The sequence below is a fragment of the Zalophus californianus genome, chromosome 12 (assembly GCF_009762305.2).
Source record: "Zalophus californianus isolate mZalCal1 chromosome 12, mZalCal1.pri.v2, whole genome shotgun sequence".
NCBI lineage: Eukaryota > Metazoa > Chordata > Mammalia > Carnivora > Otariidae > Zalophus > Zalophus californianus.
Genome location: NC_045606.1, coordinates 26865142 through 26890025, shown reverse-complemented (window position 1 = coordinate 26890025; position 24884 = coordinate 26865142). Strand labels below are relative to the sequence as shown.

The 24884-nt window shown below is 36.6% G+C and overlaps 2 long non-coding RNA genes across 2 annotated transcripts in view; one reads left to right on the top strand and one right to left on the bottom strand.

The window, feature by feature from the left end:
* Positions 1-24884, top strand: part of LOC113911821 — a 73610-nt gene that overhangs the window by 10453 nt on the left and 38273 nt on the right. The window lies entirely within an intron of this gene.
* Positions 17885-22697, bottom strand: LOC113911822. Its single transcript, XR_003516604.1, has 3 exons — positions 22596-22697; positions 22373-22428; positions 17885-18113 (listed from the first exon to the last, which is right to left on the bottom strand). It is a non-coding gene; the product is annotated as an uncharacterized LOC113911822 (long non-coding RNA).

Below are 24884 nucleotides of genomic sequence, written 5' to 3'. Positions count from 1 at the left end.
AGCTCTAGAACAAGATGTTGGAGGAAATGGCTTTTTTTTTTTTTTTTTTGTACGTCGTCACCTACTGAATATTTCTTTTCTGTGGCACCTTATTATTCTCTTTGCTTTACTGAATGGAAATTCCATGAGGTAGGGATGCTTTTCCTTTTTGTTCTTTGCTTTATTTGCTAGGATTGAGTAGCACCGGGTACACGGTGATCAAACCATAAATATTTCTTACATGAAGAGTATTTTGAAATGTGTTGTGCCATTCTTAAAAGTTTCCGTATTCTTTTTATATTTAATAACTTTTGCTTAATATATTACATTTATAAATAATTGTTGTGGCTGAAGAAACAGTACAAAATCAAAGCAAGAAAGACACATTCTAGAGGTTGGGCAACATTCACAGATTTTCCTAGGATGGCTTTCTGAGTAATCTATAGATCGTTCTCCCAAAATAAGTCCTTATTATCAAGACAGTAACTGAATTGATGTGGTGGGTTATAGGACATTGTATGACATTGTCCTTGATGGAAAGGGGACTAAAAAAAAAAAAAGGACTATTTTTGAACATCAGTTTCCTCAATATTTTGGCCAGTCTAAATATTGAAGACACATAGAGTATCTGCTCTGACAGCATGTTTTAGATCTTAGAAAATGCATTGTACTACCTAATGGACCTAATGTTCTCTTGTAAACAAAGAGCGTCTTGTTGAATCACAGACCTGTACTTCTGAAACAAATAATGCAATATATGTTAAGGAAAAAAAATGAAGAAGAAGATAGCAGGAGGGGAAGAATGAAGGGGGGGAAATCGGAGGGGGAGACGAACCATGAGAGACTATGGACTCTGAGAAACAAACTGAGGGTTCTAGAGGGGAGGGGGGTGGGGGGATGGGTTAGCCTGGTGATGGGTATTAAAGAGGGCACGTTCTGCATGGAGCACTGGGTGTTATACGCAAACAGTGAATAGTGGAACACTACATCAAAAACTAATGATGTAATGTAGGGTGACTAACATAACATAATAAAATTTTTTTAAAAAGAGCATCTTGTAATACTGTTCTTCTCTGTGGTTATCCATTCATCTCCTCAGGATCCTATAAAGATATTCCAGGTTTGTTTGTTTTTTTTATAGACCCTTTGAAGTGTCATAATTAGTCACGAACATATTCAGTAATCACCGTGATGCAGAAAATTGTCTTGATATTTGGCTGGAAAACTTGAGGGCCATGCATATCTACACTGGGCAGTTTGTATCATGTGCTTAATCTCAAGCTACATATGTTGGTGCTGTCAGACACTAGTCCTGATACCATGCTACATTTAATAAAAATGTTTATTTATGGCAAATATCCTTGACAACCCATTTCCAATTTCACGTTATTTTTTCCTTAGTATGTCGCAAGACTTCTTCTTATATCTATAGATGATGCAGAAGGAAAGTTATTTCATTTCACCTAAATTGTTATCATATTAACTTTAGCAATGACTTGGCAACGAACCGAAGTCCCAAACCACTGCTTTGAGACCTGTCTCTGAGGGCCTGGGTATATTGCAAGCTCTGTAGTATCTTGCATGTTGCAACGAGCCTCAAAGTGGGATATGAAGGCCTGTTTAAATATTTTGAACCATGCATTTTCAAAAAGCCAGTAGGAAAATGAACAGAGGGCAGAACAAAGAGTTAAAAAAAAATAGATGTTAGCAATGTGAAAAGCTATTCAGCACTCATAAATAAAGAAATGCAAATTGAATCATCTATGAGCCTTTTTGAGCAGTTAATTGGCAAAAGATGAAATATTTAATGTTATAAAATAATAAGGATGTTGGAGAAAAATATTTGTGCATTGTACATAAAGATTTGATAGGACAAAAACTTTTATTGCGGCTTTTATTGTAATGAAAAAAGACTATTAATTAAAATTATCATCAATAGGACACTAGATGAAGTATAATGCGTTCATCCATTGGAATGCTTTACAACTATTAAAAAGACCAAAATAGATTTACATGTGCTATAGGAAAATATCCTTAGTGTTTACTATGAAATTCAAAATGCAAAGTTGTAAGTACAATGTTCTTCCATTTGTATTCAGAGAAAACCTACATATCTGTACACCCTTAAATAGATACCAAGTATTCCTAAAAGAATATATAAGAATATTAACACAGTGGCTTTCTCCAGGGAAATGCGCAGAAGTACTATGATAGAAAGGAGAATATTTTTTTAAGTCTGTTAGAAGTTTTTAAGCTAGGTACACATATTGTCTTAATTTCTTAATATGGAATTTATATTTCTTAAAGGTATAAAATCAATGTTTTGTGAAATTTTCTATGTACTTTAGAGCTCATACAAGCCTAGTGTTCCTTTTGATTTATCTCTCTGTCTCATGAAAAATGAATCAATATTAAAAAATCAAAAGATGTTAACTTGTTAAAAGGATGTTCTTTGAGTAGAGTAATGGGGTGGGGAGTGGTGTTACTGTCTGAGTAGTGGAAGAATGTGTAGAACAAAGCTGGGCAGAGTCGTCAGAACCCAGGGTGGGGAGAAAGGGTTGCAGTACCTTAAAAAGTATGGTTTGTGGATGTTCACTTTTCCTAGGCAAAAATTAAAAGGATTTCATGGCCGTATATATCTGAGAAATGATTGGTTAAATTTTCTTAACAAAAGGGATACAAAAGCATTCCTGAAACTCTCCTGGGCATTCTGAAATGTTGATAGAGTCTTATTTTCTTAAGGTTTTTGTCATGGGAAAAGGAATAGAACTGTGGGTACACTGTTTAATGATCTAGTAAATTTATGGATCCAATAAGTAAAATTTTAAAAACCAATTTTGAATATTTAGTAGTGATGAAAACAATTAAATTTCTTTAAACATTTAAACTGATGGCAAATTGAGTTTGATCAGTTCTTTTGAACTCTTCAAGTATTTCAAACAAAATATAAATATAACTATTAGAAATGTATTGCTGTATTGACACTGAAACCCTTTAAAAAAATGTCCACACAAGCATTTTAATTTTTTTTATTCCAACTTTTTACCCATTTTTAGATTTAAAACAACACCTATTGAGTTAGGCTTTCAAATTTGAAATAAGTTTACCCAAAGAGGAACAATACATGGGATTCAGTATCTGGGTTATCAACTGCTTTTGCTCAGCTGGCTCTAGCACTTAAGTTATTTTTCTGAACTCTTGGACTTAAGGTGGGTCCCTATTTAAAATTACATTTAATTTGTCTTTTTTTTAGATTTTTAATTTTTAAGCAAGGTGTTTTTTCATGAAATGTCATTTTTTATTTTATCACTGCCAAGATTTTGTCTTATACCATTGCCAAGTCAGTATGTCTTGGCTTGGTCTGTAGTTATCTTTGGAAATGTAAGTTTGTTACTCTTATCAGCATTTCAGTACAATTCATAGAAATATCTCAAGCAGAGTTTTTTAACCAGGAGAATTTTGTCCTATAGGAGACATTTGTCAATTTTTGTTGGTCATAACTGGGGGAGGGGGCTATTAGTATCTACCAGATAGAGGCCATGGAAGCTGCTAAACATCCTACAGTGCACAGGGCAGCTCCCCCATAGAACTGTAGGACCCCAAATGTCAACAGTGCCTGGTTTGAGGAAACAAAGTCTTATATGGAGATCAGTAGAATCTGTATTTCAAAGTGCTTCTGAAAGTTTAACATGCAGATGCCTTTATAAAAGCAGATTCTGATTCAGTAATGAATATGGAAAAGAACCAACTGTAGTCACTTTACCTTTTCTGAGCTGCTCTCCGTTTCAGAGCCAGTGAGTAGGCAGGATGCCTTATATAAACATACAGGGTAGGCTCTGTCCCCAGCCAGCCAGGGTCAATGTGCATAGTCTAATTTAAGGAGAGAATCAGCCAACATGTTGAGCTGTATATCCGGTGCCATATTGGATTCATCATTCTGATTGGATTCATGTTTAACAATAAAACTGATCATCTGAGCTCCAGCAGATTGGCCTTTGTGCCTTTTTTTTTTTTTCTTTTTACTTAGAGGGGGAGAATAGTGCTATTTTGTTGCCCCTTCGTGAAAATTCCATTGTCTTTTTTAAGTTTACATAATCACATGTTGGCTGGTGGTCACTTTAAGTTGGCCCCTTAATCCTCTATCACTGGCCCAGGTAACATCAAAGGCATTTTTGTTTTCTGGTAACAAAAGGCCTTTCCAACCTAACTTCCTATTTTTCTAGTTTTGAATATCAACTACCCTTGGGAGTACTGCTTTCTTTCTAATATCATATTATACTCAGTGTTATAATATATTACATTACATTATATAGATAATGCATTATATCATATTTAATATTATAGATTTTTTAGGATAGGTGAAAACCTTTGGGCCGGGAGCATACTTGAGAGTCCGTCATGGGAAAAGTGCTATTGATGATTTTGGTGTGGGGCCCCTGTTAGTAGGGGCAAAGCAGCAAAAGTTTTCATTTACCCGCTAATCTTAATATTTCCTTCCTTATATTTTAAATTTGGTTTGCTCTTTTTTTCCTACTCTTTTAAGGTGCAGAGTTAAATTTATGGTAGGAGAGCTTCCATATTTTTTAATACAGGCATTTACTGCTTTAAATTTCCTTCTGACCATGGCTTCTGCTGCATTTCACAAGTTTTGGTATGCTGTGTTTTTGTTTTTATTCATCTCAAAGTATTTTCTAATTTCCTTGTGATTTCTTCTTTGATCCATTGGTTGATGGTATTAATTTCCACAGTTTGTGAATATTCCAGATAGATTCCAATAATAGAATATTCCAGTATTCCAATAATAGATTATTGACCTCTAATTTCATTCCTTTGTGGTCAGTGAAGATAATTTTGTGTGATATCAGTCTTTTAAAAATTTATCGAGACTCTTTTTGTGACCTGACATGTGGTCTGCCCTGGAGAATATTCCATGTACGCTCAGAAAGAATATGTATTCTGCTATTGTTCTTCACAGGTCTTTTCATCTAGTTGGTTTACAGTGTTGCTGAAGTTTTTTATCTCCTTGATAAATCTTCTGTCTAGTTCTACTCGTTATTAGAAGTAGAGTATTGAAGTTCCCAAATATTGTTAAATGTTCTAGTCCTTTAATTCTGTTAGTTTCTGTTTCATATATTTTGTGTTCATAGAGGTGCTGTTAGAGCACCGTACACATAATTTATATATGTCTTCTTGATGGTGCATTAAAATCTCCAACTTCCTTCAGTTTGGCTATATATTATATATTCTTATAACATTTTAATTGATTTTAATTGATCTTTGTTTCTTGTAAGTTTTTTTTTCCAACTGTATTGAGATATAATTGATGTATAACTGCACTTTTTGTCTTAAAGTCTGTCTCATATTAGCATAACTACTCAAGCTCTCTTTTGGTGTAAATATATATATATATATATATATTTCCATTCTTTCGCTCTCAACTTAAGGGTGCCTTTGTACCTAAAGTGTCTTTTAAATTAGCATATAAATAAATTTCAAAAATCAGTTCTGCCAATTATACTTTTAATTGGATAGTTCAGTCTGTTTATATTTAATATAAGTACTGATAAGGAAGGACCTATGCAATTTTGCTATTTATTTTCTATATGTCATATCTTTTTCTTTTCTCTCAGGCCTTCAATACTGCCTTATTTTGTATTCAATAGATTGTTTCTTGTGTATCATTTTAATCCCCTGAATTAATTTTTAGTGGTTATCCTGAGGATTACAATTAACATCTGAATTTATAAAAATTTGAATTAATGCCAACTTCCTTTTTTTTTAAGATTTTTATTTATTTATTTGACAGAGAGAGACACAGCGAGAGAGGGAACACAAGCAGGGGGAGTGGGAGAGGGAGAAGCAGGCTCCCTGCTGAGCAGGGCACCTGATGCAGGGCTGGATCCCAGGACCCTGGGATCTTGACCTGAGCAGAAGGCAGACGCTTAATGACAGAGCCGCCCAGGCACCCCAATGCCAACTTACTTTTAATAGTATATAAAACTTTGTTCCTATGTAACTCTGACCTTGGCTTCTTTATATACTTATTATCACAAATTACATTTTTATATACTCTGTGCCCATTGACATTGATTTATAATCATTGTGCAATTTTCTTTTAAATCGTATAGGAAAAAAGAGGAGTTATAACCAAAAATACAATTATACTGACTTTTATATTTACCTATGTAGTTTTTATCTGTGTTTTTTATTTCTTTGCATGGATTCAATGTATGTCATTTCAATCTGAAAGACAAACTGTATTTAGCATTTCTTGCAGCTCAGTTCTACTAGAGATGAACTCTCCATGTTTTTAGCTGGGAATGTCTTAATTTCGCCTTTATTTTTGAAGGATGATTTTGCCAGATAAAAATTCTTGGTTGAGAGTTGTTTGTTTTATCTTTAAGTACTTGAACTGTGTCATCCCATTGCCTTCTTGTCTCCATGATTTCTGATGAGAAATCAACTGTTAATCTTATTAAGGATCCTTACGGAGACAGTTTGTCTCCTGCTGCTTTCAAGATTCCTTGTTTTTGGCATTCAACAGTGTGATTATAATACGCCACAGTGTGAATATCTTTGATTTTTATCCTACTTGGAGTGTGTTAAGCTTCTCGGATGTGTATGTTAGTGTTCCTTATGCACTTATGAAGGTTCAGCCATTATTTCTTCAAATATTCTGTCACTTTGTCTCCTCTTCTTCTGGGATTCCTCTTAGGCATATGTTGGTGTCCCAAGAGCTTTTAGGCTCTGTTAATTTTTCTTCATTGTTTTTCCCTTTTCCTCAGACAAGATAATTTCAGTTATCTCCTCTTCAAGTCATTGATTCTTCTTTCTGCTCAAATCTGCTGTTGAGCCCTTCTTGTGAATTTCTCATTTCCGTTATTGTACTTGGCAACTGCAAAATTTCTCTTTGGGTCCATTTTTAAAAATTCTGTATCTTGATTGATTTTGTGTATTTGGTGAGACATTGTTCTCATAGTTTTGAGTCTATATATGGTTTCCTTTAGCTTTTTGAGCATATTTAAAATAGTTAATTAAAAGTTTTTGTGTCATAGGTCCAGAGTCTGGGCTTCCTCAGAGACAGGTTCTATTTATTGATATTTTTTTCCTTTGTATTAGTCATACAAAAAAAACTGGTTATTTGCATATGTCATGATGTTTTTTTGAAAACCGGACCTTTTGTATATTATAACATGTCAACTCTTGAAATCAAACTCTGCTCTTTCCTCGGGGATTAAATTCTCTCTCTTGTAGTGTGTGCCACTGAAGTCTTTTTCATTAAATCATTGGTCACCTAGTAGTCACCTAGTGACTGAAGGGATATTTCCTTACATGCTGGAACCCAAACCAGTAACAAATACAAAATTTCAGTGTTTGTATATTGGTTCTGTTGCTTTTCTGTAGTATACATTTACTGTCAATTTTGTTGATTTTTGCTATCTTCACTATTTTCTTTTTTTTTATTTGGACTTATATTCTTCTAGTTTCTTTACTGGAGCTTAGTTCACTGATTTTCAATATTTTTCTTTTCTGATATATTAATTTAAAACCATAAATTTTAGTAGAGCCTTAAATTTACCATTAAACTGCTTTAGGTGCATCCACAAATTTTGATATGTTGTATTTTCCTTATTGTTGAGTTCAAAGTATTTTCTTACCTTCATTGTAATTTGTTCCGAGACCCATGTGTTACTGATAAGCATATTTCTTAATTTGCAAACATTTGTGGTTTTATGGGTATTGAGTTCTATTTTTTTCCGTTGTGATCAGAAACAATATTCCCTATGATTTCTCTTCTTAACAATTATTGCAACTTTATGGTTCAGTATCTAGTCTACTTTGATGACTGTTTCTTGTGTACTTGAAAGGAAATTCTGTACTTTTGGGGTATAATGATATATAAATGTTATTCAGGTCAATTTGATTAATAGTGTTTTTTTGTATTTCCTAAATCCTTACTGACTTTTGTCTGATTACACTGTCAGTTACTCAATGAACTGTGTTAAAATCTCCAACTTGACTTCCTCCAATTTGACTATGACTGTACTTGGGGTTTGTCTAATCCCCCTTTAGCCTGGTAAATTCTTGCTTCATTTATTCTGAAGCTATATTAGGTAAATACATTTTAGGATTGCTAAACCTTCCTGGTACACTGGTCCTGATATCATTATTAACAGTTTCTCTTTAACCCTAGTTATATTCCTTGTTTTGAAGCCTAAATTTTTGAATATTAATAAAGTCATAACTAGGGGCGCCTGGGTGATTCAGCTGGTTAAGCGTCTGCCTTCAGCTCAGGTCATGATCTCAGGGTTCTGAGATCAATTAATTTTCTCATTATGGTTACGTTCAAGTAATTTCTTTTTCTCTTTGAGTTCTTTAATTTTCTTTTCCCCTACTGTGTTGGGTCTTATGTATCTCTAGTACATTCTTATATTTTTTTCTAGTAAAATCTTATTTTTAAAATGCTATATTATTTTTTATGTTCTTGAAGTGCAACTATTATTTTTTTGAGATCCAGTCTTTTGAATTTTTCCATCTTGACAGTAATTTTATCTAATTTTGCTGTAATTTCTTTAAAATATTTACATTAAGAAACTTTATGTTAATTCCAAATTCTGGGCCCTTTCTAAAACTTGCCTAGTTTTTTTTTTCTTTTGATTATTGGTCAGACTTTCTGCTTCTATCTTAAAATATTTTATTATTTTCTGGATCTTGTGTTTAAAAAGTCCGTAAAGACTGAAGTACATAGTATTTTCACCCAGAGGCAGCATGCTCTTCCCTCTTCCAGGAGGATAGTATAAGTGGATAAGCACTTTTGACTCAATCCAGTCAGTAGTTAAGCTGAATTAGAATGGTATTACTGCTATGGTTTCTTTTTATCTCCTGTTTCAAAAGCTATTAAGGGCTACCTGTGCTGTGTATCTATCAGAGGCCACTTTCTCTAGCAGGAAATTGAAGAATTGGAGAAACCTGAGATTCTTTCCTTTCTAGCCCAGACACCAAACTCTTTGTTGTACCTACAGTGCTACAAACAGTAAAAATCCCATACAGGAGACTTGGAAGTAAAAAGATCTAGCTCTTCCCAAGTGCTCTTATTCATTTCAGTCATTTACAGTGGCCACAGGGTTGTTAACAGCTCCTCTAGATTCTCTTTAATCCAGTGGAGTTCCTCTGCCTGTGGCTGATCCAATCCTCCCCTCACCTGGACCCAGACTAGGTGGACAATGGCTACAGATTACTGCTAGTCCAGAGAAGATTTAACAGTCATTGAAATTTAGTTCCTTTTGGCCTCTTTGTATTTATTGCCCTTTGGTGCTTTTTATAAATAAATGATTTTTTTGTTGTGGTTTATATATACATAGTCGGTTCTTGACTTACGACTTAGATTTTTCAACTTTATGATGGTGGTAAAGTGACACACATTCAGTAGAAATAGTACTTTGAATTTTGAAGTTCGGTATTTCCCCAGACAAGCAATATGTGGTACAGTAGTCTTGTGATCTGGATGGTGGCAGCAAGCCACAACTTCTAGTCAATCACACAACCATGAGGGTAAACAACTGATGGACTTACAACCATTTTTTACCCATGCAACCATTCTGGTTTTCACCTTCAGTACAGTATTCAGTAAATTACAGGAGATATTCAACAGTGTATTATGACACAGGCTATGTGTTAGATAATTTTGCCCAACTGTAGGCTAATGCAAGTGTTCTGAGCATGTTTAAGATAGGCGAGGCTGGGGCACCTGGGTGGCTCAGTTGGTTAGGTGTCTGCCTTCAGCCCAGGTCATGATCTCAGGGTCCTGGGATCAAGCCCCGCATTGGGCTCCCCGCTCAGTGGGAAGCCTGCTTCTCCCTCTCCCGCTCCCCCTGCTTGTGTTCCCTCTCTCTCTGTCAAATAAATAAAATCTTATAAAAAAAAAAAAAAGATAGGTGAGGCTAAGTTATGATATCCAGTAGGTTTGGTGTAGTAAATGCACTTTCAACTTACATTTTCAATTTACAATGGGGTTATTAGGACATGACCCCACTGTAAGTCAAGGAAGATCTGTGTATTTTTTATTGTTTTGGCTAAAAGCTGTCCTGTTTAGACTATGTCCCTCTCATCTGGAAGCAGAATTCTACAAAGATTGCCTTTAGAGTCCTGGATTTATTACTGCATTAATTTTATTCCTGGAAATAACTTGAAAAATACTGAAAACCTTAGAATACCTTCTTCATTTTATCAAATTCTGTTGAAATTCAAAGACATTAGAATGCGTACTGTCATTTCCTAATAGCATATCTTGAGTCTTCATTTTTCCTTTTCAAAGAGAAAATTATGAAGGCAGTTCAAAGATAAGAGCTTATGAACCTAACATTAACTGCTGCTTATCTTTAAGTCACTAAAGTCTATTTTTATTATTTAATAATAAAACTTAGATTTTACACTACTTTTAGTTTAAAAAGTCACTGGATTTGAGAATTATCTAACTCCATCACTCCAATCTACATGTTTTTCTTTATTTTAGAGGTCATTATCTTTTCCTGCTTTTACTTTCAAAATTTACAAACTTATCCAACTTAGCAAAAACATTTTTTCCCTTTTGTTCCTCTTAAATTGCTTCTTCATGAAACATTCAAATTCATTCTCCGCATAAAAACAACAGAAAATTGATTTTGAACAGAATGGCTTAATCTTACCAATGAAATCATGTTTATTTAGTCTTTACTAAATTTCAAGAAAATTTTGCCCACCTCAATTCAAAACCGTTTCCTGCTCAGTCAGCTTTCTTATTGAATAATTGTCTTTTCTGATAAGTATTCAGATCCCTCCTGCTAACATGATTCAAATCTGGAATAAAAGAAAAAATCTGTCTTATAATTTAATGGCTCATGAATTTTCCCTTTAACTGAATACATGATTGCTCCATTTGTGTCACCTGATAGACTCATCTTTACTTTCTGTAAGTTTACATTTGGAGATCTTGGCTGCCTTTCCCTATCTGTATATTTCAGGCAGGCTCATTACAAAGTAATAAAAAAAAAACCCTAATAATTTTTGCATTGCCAAGGGAATATTTAGGGGTCTCAAAATTGTCCCCCCCACCCAAGCTTTCTTCACCTCTAAGAAAAATAGCTACAATTTGTTTAGCTATGTATATTTTCTTTTTATCTTCACAATAACTCTATGAGGTAGGTACGATTATATCCTTATAGATTTAAAAACTGAGGGTTGAAGAGTTGAGAAAACTGCCCAACGTAATATATATTCAACAGGGATATGGTGGCTTCTGCATTCAACGACAGTGTGACTCCCAAGCTTGTTCTCTGAATCACTATATGGTACTGCCACTTCACACTTGGCCATCACTTTCTATCTAAAATACTCTAAACAGGGACACCTGGGTGTTCAGTTGGTTAAGCATCTGCCTTTGGCTCAGGTTATGATCCCGGGGTCCTGGGATTGAGTCCGTCATGGGGCTTCTTGCTCAGCATCAGGCTCCCTGCTCAGCGGGGAGCCTGCTTCTCCCTCTGCCTGTCGCTCCCCCTGCTTGTGCTCTCTCTGACATAAATAAAATATTTAAAAAATAAATAAAATCCACTAAACATATTGAAGGATATAAAGAGATGGTTTGCCAATACATAAACCAAAAAAAAAAAAAAAGTTCTTTCTCTTGATATTGCATTCATATAATAAGTACCACTTCAATTTGTCTTTCCAGGTACTTTGCTCTCTCCAGTCTGAAGGGGGTGGAGGGGAAGCTGCCAAATCTCACATTTTTAAATGGCATGTTTTTGTTGTTGTTAAAAAGTCCCTTTTCCGGGCACCATCTTACACATCACTGATTCAAGATTCTATCATCTTCATATTCGCATCAGATAAGGATTGCCAAATAGATGAATCTTAAGCCAGAAGCTATAACTTTATATAAGTGGCTGATTGTTGACAGTAAACATCAAATTACTAAAATTAGTGGACCTTTCCTTTTTTTTTAATTTGATGGATCATGATATTTTCTTCATTATTTTAAAAATTAAATTTTGTGTAGTTCCGTTTCCTCATCTCTATGAGCCTGAGCGATATTCAATCTCTGCGGTTTGGGGGTTTGTGTTTGTGTGTTTGTTCTAATGGGGGTGGTCATGGGCAGGTTTTTGGCTGACTTAAGCAAAGAGGAATTTATTGGAAAGTTATTGGAAGGGGGCTTGGGCAGCCGACTCAAGATGGACAGGGATACAGGGAGTCCTGGAAGGAAAGAGGCGGGAAGCATAGCAGCCAGGACATCTATCATGCCTGCTGCTGTCATGAGAATCCCTATGGTGAATAGTCTCCAAATTCTTTCTCTCCTGTTGCCACTAGTTCGAGACTTACAGTCCTAGGAGAGACCATGTGGTTGTCAGGCCTTAATCTCATGCCTACCTCCTGGTTAAACCAAGGTATGAGGAGAGGGGAAATCTGACTTCTGTAATGAGGACCCAGGCACATGGAATCTTTCTCATACCAGGAGTATGCAAACCAGAGAAGTTTTTCCAAAGATAAATGGGGTTACTGATCAAACAAATGACTACACAGGCTGCCTAAAAAAGATTGGAAAACTTTCTATGCTTTGATACATCTTTTAGAACCTTTGTCCTTGATATTCTAGTTGCTTGAGCTTATCTGTTTCCATGAGGGCAGGTAATTCAGCTCTATCTTTCCCAAGCCGTACTGCTTAAATCTTGGCAGAGGCAGAATATCTAGGGCTTTAGTAGTCAGCCTTCTGAGATTCTGCCACCCCCCGCCAGAGACCTTGCTAGGGAATTGGGTCAAGCTGATCTCTGCTATTTCCCAGTCGTGGAAAATTTACTTCCACTCTCTCACCATGACCCCTCTCAGTCCCAAGAAGATACTCTACTTTTTTTCCCTTCCCTTCTAGATTATGGTCATAAATTTTTTTCCTCTTTACTCTCCTAAAAAATTATTGAGGATCCCTGAAAACCTTCGTTTATGTTGGTTCTGTCCTATTGATATTTATATCCTGTTAGAAACTAAAACTGAGAAAATTTTAGAGTATAAGAATATGTAAGCACACATTCTATTAGCTGTCAACATTATGATATCACCTGTCATGTAATTAGCAATAAGCAATTATTATGACCTTGTGGACTCTTACAAGAGTCTCAAGGAACCCCCCCGCCATGGATTCTCAGACACATTTTGAGCATCAGTAACCTAGTCTAAACTTCCCAGTGACTTTAAACCTTTTGACAGCTAGAAGCTTTTTATGCAGACAGTTTAAGATCTTATAAGAAGGCTGTCTTTACAAGCTTCTCTATTTTCAACTCCACAAAAAATCTGGTTACCTTCATGGAATGGAGGGAGAAAAATAAAATGAAACACAAACAATGAACATTTCTTCAAGATGTTTAAAGCAGCAAAAATGGAATACGATTTAATATCACAATATGGTACATTAAGCTTCCTCTCCTGATAAAGCCTCTGGTAGTAAAAGAAAGTAGTACATAAATCTGTTTTCAACAGATAGACTAATGTCAGATAAGTAGGATTTTGCCTCTGTAGATAAACTTAGCAAGTACCTAAAACATACATAAACATAATGACAAAATCACTTAGTGCCATATGGATAGATTTCTTTATTACAATCTTTGAAATTATTCCATTTAACTACCAATGAATTGTGAACCAAAATGTAATGAACATTTTTTTTTGATTTAGTAATGTTGAAACATAAAAGTATTGTTAACAATAAAGCTTTACAGACATAAGAATGTTTCTTTGATTCTTATTTTAAGAATGGATACACACAGGTCAGTTCTATATAAACTGTTGCTTGCTCTGATATTTAACATGGGAAGTATACGGTCATATAAGAGGTGATGATGATTATTATAGGCCAAGAGGAAATTTGTGCCAAAGCCTACAAGGTGACGGACGTCTATGTGGGAAGGAATATTTAGACACATGTAAGAACCACTTGTAGCTTTTTTTTTTCATAAAGAATTCACCTAATTATCACACGATTGTAGACTCAGACATTAGAGTAAGAGAACAAAAATGATAAAATATCTTCCTAAGACTTTTACTTCAAAGGGTCAGTTTGAATCAGAGATAATAGAAAACAATGACTTCTTAGGGGATATTTTTCTAGTCAGTTTATTTCTCTCATAAGAGGGCTGCAGAAGAAGTTTTCCATGGCATATGCTCCATAAACACTCCAGGGAGGTGCTATTTCTTGACGCATTCATGGTCTGCTTTCCTCCAGAACTTTGTTTTCGAAAAGCTCCTAATAGCGTAGTTCGATGTCTATGATCTCATTGTTTTGATTTATTGAAAGCTTTCTAAATTCTTTTGAGAAACCATTCATAAGCTTACTAAAAGAAGGGCAGTGGGGCTGTACTTTTATGTCTGAAGATTAACAATGGCTGATTTATTAATCAAGAAGTAGAGGTCAAGATACTGCTAGATTCTCCTGGGGCCAAATATATATAAAATATTAGCGAAACTTTTTGACAGTGTTTCTTTGGCCTCTGCTTTTCTCCTGTGACATGAGTGAATATAATATTGTGATGAAAAACCTTAAAACCAAGCTGAAATAAAAAAAAATCCATAAAATGTTGGAAAGTAATACACTTACTGATGTATATCTCACTAAAAATTTTTTTAGAAATCTGATGCTGCAAAGAATCAGTGGTTACTTGATGGTTTCTGTATGTTCTAAAGGATGTGTAATGTTTTTCATTGGTGAAAACAAAGATGTGGGTTCACATTGTTTCTGTATCTCAGCAGTTAAATATTTTCAGTTGTCAATTTACCCATGACTCATTTCTTTCTTACTGTTGGGAGATATCTACCCACCTAAAGATATATACACATAGTAGGAGATATACATATATACATATGTATGTATATATACATAGAGGAGGAGATAGTAAGATATATGTGTATGTATATATACACACACACATATACATATATATACACATACATATATATGTATATGTATTGTATATCCTCCCTTAATCAGTTCTCCATATTTACGTAACCTTTTGAGTTTTAGCTCTTTTTCTCCAGCTACCAAGTTTATATTATCTAGATTCTTCTATAGTACTTTAACAATATGGTGTTGAATTTTTTTTTAAATTAACAAATAATTCTTAGTGGTTCGTTCTATACTAAGCATTATTCACAGTGGGAAAAGAGACAAGAGAAGGAATATGGCTCTTAAAGTAAGTCATTACATCTTCTCCCGCAAGAATTTTCATTGCTTCTTGGATGATAAGCATCCCCAGATAACACAAAGTTATGAACTAAAATGAAATTGTTTTCTGTAAGGGTTATAGGGGCAGGCTTTGGGTAGTTTCCTCATTAGAACCCACCAGGATAGAGAAGTATCATGATGCTGGTGATGGTCAATGGTCACATGCACAGCGTGCTTCCATGGGTAAACCTGGATTAGCATTTTCACACAGATAATATAGACTGCAGGTCCTTTGTGATTCACATTGAAATAGCTTGGCAGTTTGAAACTTTTCGGTCTTTACACTCTTAAAGCTTATTAAGGACTTCAAAGAATATTTGTTGATGTAATCATATCTCTTGATATTTATCATAGTAGAAATTAAACTTGATTTCTAGAATTTAAAAACCTATTTACATTAACAATAATAAACTTACTATGTGTCAACCTAAGTGGCACGTTTTCCAAAACAAAACAAAAATATGAGAAGAATGCTCTTGTTTACATGTGTGCAAATCTCCTTAAAGCCAACTTTATCAGAGATAGTTGAATACTAATATCTGCTTCTGCATTCAGTATGTTGGGGTATGCTGTGTATCTGCAGCGTAATAAATATAATCCAGCATCATCTGGATGTGAATTTAGAAAAGAGAGAAACTTGCAGACCCCTGAGAGTACTTGGGAGGCTTGAGGGCTTTTAAATCATGCTTTGAGAACCATTAATCTAATTCTACTTCTTTTTCCCCACTCCAAGAAGCTTGTGGAAATACAAGTAAATGAGGACAGCAGTTTTAAAATCAAAATTTTAATTTTTTTAACGGGCATGTTTTGCAGTATTCTGTGACACGTAACTTCTGACACAGGTCCCATCTGGTCATCTGGGTCGGGCCTCATTTGTCATGATACTTACAGTGACCTTGGCTGGTGGGTCCGTTTAAATCCTTTTTGGTGGGTGGAGTGCAGCAGGCCACCTTGCCTTCTGCTATTTGCTTTATTTCTCTAAAGCCAATCACTCCCTACCCCAGAAAGGGCAGGAGATAATTATAGAATTAAGCCTCGATACTGATGAGGTTTAAATCCTTTCTGACTTTCAGCCTCTGTTGTTATTTAAATTACTTACTCCTCAGATTCAGAGGCTGCTGGGATCAAGTAAAATTCCACGTTGAGATCACATTTTTTTAAATGTAATCTACAATAGAGACACTCCTTCAAAAAGATTTCCCCCTTCCAATCCCTCCCATGAGCTGTGTGCCTTTTTCCTTTCTCTGGTTAGTAAGTACCCAGGCCTCTGTAAGCTGCTCAGGACCGCAGGTGCAGCAAAGTACACTGGCATGGCTTTTCTTGAAGCCAGGATTTCTTCTGAATGTCTGGCTTGCCATAATCCCTCAAACTGACTATATAGGGTTCTGTTTTCACTAAGGAGAGAGGTGCTAATATTTTCTAGAAAATAAATTGTGAATTTTATAAATTTGTTTATGGGAACTCATTAAAGAACGTTATTTGACTTTTCCCCTCAGTACCACGTACTTTTAAGTATTACTGCCTCGTGAAATGGAGGTATATGCGAGATGACTTCCAAGGGCCGAAGGAGCTGTAGGAACAAAGAAACTAGCCTACAAGTCCAGCTTGACCAGAAATGGTTCATTATGGGTACTTACAGACAGAGGCATGTGTTGGGCGGCTGCAACATGAGAAGATCTCACCAACCCCATCTCCCTTAAGACCTGCTTTTATAGCGATAGAGGCTGGGTGTACATGCTAGGGGACCACCCAAGAGGAGAGTATTTAAAAATAGGTGTGTTTCATAGTTATACCCCCGCTGGGGCAGATCAAGGACGTTAAGCCCCAAGGGTGTACTTCGGAGTGTGGTTAAACAAAAGGAAAGAAAGTGGGGGTGGAGGCTGCACTCAAAGTTTTGGGTCACAGAAAGGGCTTCGTGGAGGATTTGCTCAAGATGGCATTGGTCTGGTTCAACAAGATCTGTCTGTCTTCATTAATGCTCAACAGTTCCTTCAACTGCCTATTTTCTTGAACATTCTCTTGAGTGTGACTTAAAAACTTCTTTCAAATTCCTTTTTTAATTTCATTTTAAGTAGGCTACATGCCCAATGTGGGGCTTGAACTCATGACCGCTACACCAAGAGTCGCATGCTCTACTGATTGAGCAGCCAGGTGCCCCAAAATTCCCTTCACATTCCTATCCTTACCTTCACCCACTCTATTGATAGCAAATATCCATATATGATCTCCTGAAATCAAAGCCATTCAACACAAACTATGCTTTATCCCTCTATTTGACCTCTATCATCATGTCTTTTATCTCCAAAAACTCTTCCCTTGACCTTGCTATCCACTCATGCTGCCTTCACTTATCTCTATTTGCTCATTCAGCATGATTTGATGGATCGAGAAAATGTTTCAAGCATTTTGATGGATTCCTAGATAGACCTGCTTTCAAAGTGATATGTTTATCAGTAGAAATGAAAGTGCCAAGGTACCCATATTAAGAAGTTGGAATTATTACTCCTAGGGAGTATGGGAGGAAGGGAAGAAAGAAGAGGAGGAACAGGTAGCCTGTCAACAGGCTCTTGCTGGATATGTTAACTGGTAGTGGATTATAAAATTCTTTGGTTTTTGTCTTCTTGAAGGAAAGAATTCAACTCACACATTGGATAGAGAGTTAAAGAAGCAAAGGTTTTATTTAGCAAAGTGCAAGTACACTCCAGAGATGGGGGTGTGGGCTGATCCTAGGGTGCGTAGCAGCCTGCTGACTTTTGCATTGTTTTTTTATGGGATGTCTATTTGGTCTCCTCTTTTGCATCTCGTCATTATTATACCACCCTCTGTATCCACCCTGGTTTCCTCCCCTCCAATCTTCTCTGTGAGTCTGTGTCTGCCATCTTCCCGTGAACACCTAGGCGAAACAGACAGGGCCAAAATTGCAATGCAAATGATATTATAATGATATTATAACAGCCTACGCATTACTACCCAACACGATATTTCTTAAATGCCCATGCTCCGAAGTTGGATCGGTCCCTGTGGCCCCTGTCTTCTGCTTATGAGACTGCGCTAAACCGCAAAAGAGGTTGGTCTTAGGGAGACCTGAGGTCTGTGGGTGGCTACTGGGTGATCCCTGGTGATTTCCCATCTGCCATCCTTCTTTTTCCCCTATTACTGATGTCTCCCTAACTTCCTATTCTAGCAGATAGACAAAACTTGGACATAGTAGATGGTGGAAAGTGAGTGTATTAGTTTGCGAGGGAAGCCAAGACAAAATAGTACAGACTGAATCACTTCAACAATGAGTTGATTTTCTCACAGTCCTGGAGGCTAGAAGTACAAGGTCAAGGTGTCAGCATTTCTTTTGGGGTCTCTGTCCTTGGCTTGCAGGTTTTTCAGATGGCCTTCTTGCTGTGTCTTCACATGGGCTTTCCTCTGAGTGAGCACATTCCTAGTATCTCTTCCTCTCCTAAGAACATTAGTCGTATTTGATTAGGGCTCCACGGGACTGGCTTTGATGAGGGAGCAGAAGGCTAGCTAAAGACGAAGCATAAGCTGACACCCTGCAACCTCCCCCCCACACACACTCCTGTGGGGGGACCTGTGTGACATTCTTCCAGGAATCTCCCATCTGTCTTTATGTTAATACCTTGCTAGAGGGGAAAACTACCTTAACTAGACAATGGCAAGGCCTCCATATCTTGTAGGTTCTCCTTGGCATATGAAAGTTCTTTAGAAACCACCCTTTTCCTTACCTCCCCCAACTCCCAAGTGTATGATCAGCCACCCTCACAACCCCAGGGCAGCAGCTCTTTCTGCCCACGGGTCCTGTCCCGGGGCTTTAATAAACCACCATTTTGCACCAAAGACATCTCAAGAATTCCTTCTTGGTCGTCGGCTCCGGACCTCACCCTCCTGAACCTCACCTATATTCCAAAACCACATCAGCTTCATTTTAACCACCTCTTTAAAGACCTTATCTCCTAACATGGTCACGTTCTGAGGTACTAGAGTTGGAATTTCAGCATATGAATTTGGGGAGGACACAGTTCAGCCCATAGTAGGCTGGTTAGTGTATTCCAGGCTGAAGGGGAAAACAAGTAAAAGCACAAGGACAGAAAGTGGAGAAAAATCAATAAAGAGTGGGGTTTTTTCCCCTATTTATATACAATTTTTTTTTATTTTTTTGTAAATTGTAAATTTTAGTAATAGTAAATACTTTCTGATAATGATAATGTATATGCATGTGAATGAACTGGAAGAGTTGTCTCTTAATAAAATTCGAAATTATTTTAAAATTGTTATAATGTATTTTATAATGGTAAATTCATATTTATGAGATTAACATAGGATAAAGGTTAAAAATGCTTAAATATATTTATTGGGCTTTATATAGTAACTTTTCTTATTCTACCTTGTTTGAGTTTCCATCTCCTCAGTCTCCTTCAGAGAATGTTTATAATGAATGCATGAATGACAGGCAAGCATGAGGCAAGAATACAATGTATTATATACTATATAGTTGTAATCTCTTGTCAAAAGTAGAGTCTGTACATTGAATATAATGTATATCATCTTTCATTAAAATTTATTAAATATCTTTGCAAAGTTTATAATATAAAAAATTCAAGAAAAAATGCAAGAAATATTCTTTAATTCATCAGTTATACTTAAGAATTTTGTGAGAATATACATGCACATTGTTATATGTCTTTGTATATATATCTCATATGTTTATATGTACATATATGTAAGCATACATAAACCTTAGAATTATACATAAACTTACATATTTGGTTTCCTGTATGTTGACCATTTTAAGTGAATATGAACTTCAGGGTTCCTGGGTGGCTCAGTGGGTTGAGCAACCAACTCTTGATTTTGGCTCAAGTCATGATCTCAGGGTCCTAGGATGGAGCCCCACATCGGGTACCGTGCATGGTGTGGAGTCTGCTTGAGATTTTGTCTTTCTCCCTCTCCCTCTGTCCCTCCCCCTACACACACACACACACATACACACACACACACACAGTCACTCTCTCTCTCTCTCTCTCTCTGAAATGAATATGAATGAATAAGTCTTTTTTTAAAAAAGTGAATATGAACTTCAGTAGTTCGAATTCTTAAATGAATAGTGAATAGGTTTGCATTATATTTATTTTAAAAAGTTTATTGTAAAATATGTGTTCTCCTTAAGAGGCCAAAGGATTGGAAGTAACATAAACCACCGTCTCTTTCTCATGTTCCTTCAACTTAAGAAATAGTTTATAAAAACATGGAAGAGCAACCTATTGATTAATGATATTTTGTAGATAATTTTTGCTGATTACAATACACATATCCTGAAGTACCTATATAAGCCTCTCTCACAGTCTTCTGAACAGCTGTTAGATTCAAGCATCTTTTAGTCTCATGACTAGCCAGGGACAATTTGGAAATCTTAATTTGGAAGTAAATCAGACTTACCTTATTATATTTGTGAAGTCAGCATTGTAAGAATTTCAGTAGAGCTCTAATATTACTAGAGCTACTCTAAAAGATATGTGTAAACAAGCTATCAAAAGATTGTAAATCTTGCTTTAGAACTGAACACTTTTTTTTTCTTGCTCCTTCTCTTTGTTCGAAGTCCTAATGACTATATTCAAATACTCATCTTCTTAAACAGTAAGATTCGTTATAGACCATATTATAATAGATTTAACACGTTTAAATTCATGTTAGATCCTTCAGTGAGTCATGAGCAAAGTCGATAAAAGAAAATGAAAATGCATTTTGGATAATGACCTAAGGCATTCCATTTTCTTCCTGTGCCACCCCCATCCCCCACCCCCACCCCTGAATCTCTTTCTATTAAGTTTCCACTCTATTGCCCTGAATTAGTAAGGAATTAAAGATGGCTGAGCAGGACATGATTCAGGGCATGACTGGTGCCATTCTTTGAGTTTAACAAAAAGTTGAATTGTTATTTTAGGATTTTTGATTTCTTGGGTAATAAGATTAAACGACATTATTCCTTTGGAAATGAATTCAGAGGAAGATTAAGTCAAATCTAGAAAATTACTGTTTCAGTCTAGTACTTAGGGGATTAAAAAAAAAACACAAAACTTACTTATTTGAGCGGCTTTCTGCTGTGAACATGTCTCATTTCCTACTCCTACATCCTTTCTTTTTCTTTTTTTTTTAAGATTTTATTTATTCATTTGAGACACAGAGATACAGACACAGAGAGAGAGCATGAGCAGGGAGAGAGGTAGAGCAGGGAGAGAGGTAGAGGGAGAAGCAGGCATCCCGCTGAGCCAGGAGCTCGACGTGGGGCTCACATTCCAGGGCCTTGGGATCATGACCTGAGCTGAAGGCAGACGCTTAACCATCTGAGCCACCCAGGCGCCCCTCCTACATCCTTTCTACTACAATTTCACTATATATAGGGAGCCATGGTAACTGTGGGTTTTGCTGCCCAACATGGTCTTTTTCCCTTTTTTTCTGATAACAAAATATCCCTTTGCAAATAGTGGATAACCGTTTCTTTCAGTGTGAATAGGGCAGAGACAGGGGCATTTGCATAACTCAAGCCTGGACAGTTAGATTGCCTGACTATGGGTTACCACTATTACTAGTTCAGGGATTGGTAAATTCCATTCCATGATTATTTCTTTCAGCACAATTCAAAGCAGAGGTAAGTTTAGAAAAGCTTTCAGTTGAGTTTCAGCCCCAGATGTTAACCTTAAAAATAAAACTGCTAGTTATTTTACCAGCAGAAATGGGTTTATCAATGGTGAGTCCTATTCCCTGGCTTTGGTTCTTGAGTTTGGCCAAGAAAGAATTCAGAGCCAAACTCTTTTTTTTTTTTTTAAGTTTATGTATGTAAGTATGTATGTATGTGGTCTCTACATCCAAGTGGGGTTCAAATTCAGGACCCCGAGATCAAGAGGTGGATGCTCTTCCAGCTGAGCCAGCCAGGTGCCCCTCGAGCCAAACTCTTAAGAAAGGATTTAATAGCAGTTGAAGCAAAAGTACACTCTCAAGATGGGATAGGAGGCAGGTCCAGAGGTGGTAGCTGCCCTGAGGGTCAGGGTTGTCTTTGCTTTTTATGTTTGGATAGGTTATGGGTCATAGCTAGGGCGATTTCTGACTAAGCTTATAGCCAGTCATCTAAGAGACTCCTCTTACCAGTTGGGAGGCCTCATACGGTCCTTGTCAAAACTGTCATGGTGGCCATTTTCTGCCTGGGAGAGATTAAAACCACAATGTAAATGTATTATAGCAAAGCCCTGGGTCACTGTAGGGTAGGGGTGATGGGAAAGTACGCATGCATATCCCCTGGGTCTGTCCGGCAGTTTGGAACTTAGCCTCCTCCCTTTTATCAGTCTGAAAGCACTTGTTCCCTGCTTACATCTAGCTAACCGCCTACTCTATCAGGAATAGCAGAAAATTGCAAGCAAGCTATGGCAAAACCACAGGTAAGTCTGGAGAACAAAGGAGAAGAATGCTTTTTTATAGAGAAAAGGTGGCAGTTGAGAGAGATTGTTTAAACTGAAAGTCCATTGGAGTAAATTGGGAGTTCAGAGTATCGTGGCTTCTCATTGGCCAAGCTGTGACTGTCTCTTATTGGCTGTGCTGTTGCCAGGGGAGGAAAAAAATCTTCTTTGCTCTTGATGGGATAGTAGAGTAGTATCTACTTGCAAGGTCCCTCTCTTCCTGTTGGGTTCTGCAATTGACAACTAGTGCTGGGCATGAAAGCTCCCTCGGCTGGCCTCCCAACTCTGTTCTAAATGAGGTTTCCTTTTATTAATTTTCGCACAAGCCAGTGGAGCTCCAACTGAAGGATTTTGATACATGGGCTAATGTGAGACGAATTATAACTAAAATGGGTAAGTAGGGAAGGTTGATAACAGAAGGAAAAAAAGGCATGAACATAGGAAGTAATATGAGACGATTGATTATAAGTAGTTCCCCGAAGAACCCTTTAAAATGGCTTCTGAGAATTGTAGAATAAAAGGCTTGTCTCTGGCTTGAAACAGTTCTGAGTAAGGGGGAATGTTTGGGTTTACCTGAATCCTCAATTGGTTGCACCCTTTCAAAGTATGGTTGTGATATTTTGATTGACAATAAAAAATACATATTTGGTCTTTGGCTCTAACATAGAGCTCCCAAAACTTTTGGAATTTCCTGTGATAAGAATGATAAAAGTGTCTTTTGTTATGTTAATCAGGCGACTTTAGAAATGCACTGTTACCTGCTAATGGGGGCGGATTGCCAGGAAACCAACCCTGAGATTGAGGGTTGGAATTTTCAGTTCCATCTACCCACCCATCCACCCCAGAGCAGTGCAAAGAGCTGGGAGATTGAGTTTAATCACCAGTAGCCAATGACTTAATTAACTATGCCAGTGTAACAAAGCTTCCATCAAACGCCATAAGGACAGGGTTTGGAGAGATTTCAGATTGGTGAACATCTGGAGTTTGGGGAGATTGCCACACTCAGAAAAGACATGGAAGCTCCATGCCCTATCCCCACATCTTGACTTGCCCTATGCATCTCCTCCATCTGGCTGTTCCTGAGTTATATTCTTTTGTAATAAACCAGTAATCTAGTAAGTAAAATGTTTCTCTGACTTCTGGAAGCTGCTTTAGCAAATCAGTCAAACCCAAGTTGGGGGTAGTTGGAACCTCTGATCTGTAGCCAGTAGGTCAGAAGAATAGGTGACAACCTGAATTTGTGACTGAAGTTGGGGGGTGAGGGGGACAGTCTTGTAGGACTGAACACTTAACCTGTGGGATCTCTACATAGATAGTATCAGAATTAAGTTGAATTGTAGAACAGCTTGTGTCAAAGAATTGCTTGATGGTATGGGGAAAAACCCATACTAGAAAAACCCATATTAGAAATTGGTGATCGGAATTGTAATGGTTCATGGAGAAGTCTCCTAATTCACTAGCATGGATTTAGAGAAGGACTTATTGTATATATGCGGAGAAAAGCAATAGTCCTGCTTCTCCCTTGTCATATAGACAAACATTCTACTGTGTGTTTTGGTTTTTTTTTTTTTTTTTTAAATGCTAGACTGTGGTAAATTTTTGACATACGCTCTCATTTATTCTCATAATAGTCCTTCAAGGAAGTAGTTACTATGTCTTTTTTCTAGAAGAGAAAAGCAAAGTTCAGAGAGTTTAACTTCAGATCAGGAAAGATGAAGATCAAAAAAGATTATAACCTCTTGTAAATGGTAAGGCCATATGGAATGATATATTTAAGAAGTCTGAAAAAAAAATACTGTTGAAAGAACAATTCTGGAAAATAGGCAAAAAAAAAAAAGGTTGAAAGAAATGAAAGTCAAGATGGTCTTTTGGTTTTATGTAAGAATATATATTATAAAATTTTCCAGACACTTAGCCACAGTTATTCCCAAGTTCTTGGCTCCCTCTCTTTTTGGTCTTTTTACTACAATATCTGGTCCTTTTGTACATAGTTCCTCACCTAGAGAAAATGTTCCAGCCTGACTCTAGTCCTCTGTGCCTTCATACAGTTGGTTTTGCTTTGTGTCATTTCCATCTTCTTCTTTAATTGAAAGATGCTCAACCTAATTTCACTTATGCTGTGAAAGCTCTGTATCTGCATTAAGTTCTTATCTACCCAATGGTAAGAACCATCGTTTTTAGGAAACAAAGTGATTATATTACAA